The sequence below is a fragment of the Chinchilla lanigera genome, unplaced genomic scaffold, assembly GCF_000276665.1.
Source record: "Chinchilla lanigera isolate Chin_1 unplaced genomic scaffold, ChiLan1.0 scaffold00199, whole genome shotgun sequence".
In the NCBI taxonomy this organism is placed as follows: Eukaryota; Metazoa; Chordata; class Mammalia; order Rodentia; family Chinchillidae; genus Chinchilla; species Chinchilla lanigera.
The window spans coordinates 519137-520397 of NW_004955600.1; the positions used below are offsets into that span (position 1 = coordinate 519137).

Consider the following 1261-nt stretch of genomic DNA (forward strand, 5'->3'; position numbering starts at 1 on the left):
AAGGTAGAGTGGCACATGGCAGAGGGCTACAGCTCATGGCGGCAGAACACAGCAAAAGCAACAAGCACTAAAAAGGGAGGAATGGCCTCAAGCAGACTCTTCCTCTCCCTTATATAGGCAAACTGTCCACCCCAGAGCGGATGTAGCTCTCACACCCATAATTAATCAAACTCTAAAAGCCTGCCCCATGACCTCATGAGGCTTTGGGGGGACACACAGACACAAACCATAACAGGGTCCCAGATGACAGTTAGCTGGATCACAGAGTCTACAGTAGCTGCCTGTGTTGATCACACCATGATGGTGATCATGGCAAACATGACTTCTAGGACATTTTGCGGATCCTCTGCCCCCATGGATCTTAAAAGGAAAATCATCATAGATTACATCAGCTTCCTGTTCCTTCCCTCCTTGAGGACAAATGTGCACACGCACACTCACGTTCACCCACTCACACCCCACGCTCGCCCATTCACTTACAAAGCTCAAGATGATCACGAGGTCTCACACTGAGCCGTGCACATTTACAGGATCATTCTTCCACCTACGCACACATTTACTCTCACACACTCACCACTGCAGACCCCCGCCTTCACAGAGAAGAAATATTCCCGGTGCTGAGCCAATGATCACAGTTGCAGAGACAGAAATCATATGAAGCCCAAAAGAGATGAACAAGCAACCGCTCTAGGCAGTGGCACCTTTAAATTAAGGATGTCGCCAAGAAACCCAACCCAGACCCACACTGCAAATTTCCCACTCCTCCCTTCCACACTCTTCCCCTATTCAAACACCCATATAAAACCTCCTCCTCCTCCCCCGCCGCACTCAGGGCCAGTGGTCTTATTGCCCTCTCCCGCCCGCTCCCAGGCTCCAATAAACTTCGTCTGTTGCGTCTCCTGATTCAGTGGACTCAGTCAAGCTTCAGTTTACTCTAATAACCACCTGGGTGTGAGCGGATCTGTGTTGGCAGAAGACGTAGTGAAAGCGGAGGAACCCTCAGCAGTCTAGGACCCAGGGAATCCGCAATACAGAAGTTCATGCCTTCAGAATTTGGCGCTTTTCCCAGGCACCCCCGCGGCTAAGGAGCACGCCCTGCCGGCGCATGCGCAATAGAGCCCACCGGCAACGCCCATGAGGTCCGCCATGACTTCCTGCTCAGGAAGTCGCCTCAGAGCGCTCTGCAGTTTCTGGTCAGACGAAGTCAGTCCAGGCTGAGGTAAGAAAGGGGGTCTAGGAATACCGTGGAGTCCAGCCAACC

At 52.2% G+C, this 1261-nt stretch overlaps 1 long non-coding RNA gene across 1 annotated transcript in view; it reads left to right on the forward strand.

Moving 5' to 3' along the window:
- Positions 1 to 775: 775 nt before the first annotated feature.
- LOC106147626 overlaps positions 776 to 1261 on the forward strand; it is a 21860-nt gene continuing 21374 nt past the window's right edge. The window contains exon 1 of the long non-coding RNA XR_001232564.1: positions 776 to 1219. This is a non-coding gene — a long non-coding RNA (uncharacterized LOC106147626). The remainder of the gene's footprint in view (positions 1220 to 1261) is intronic.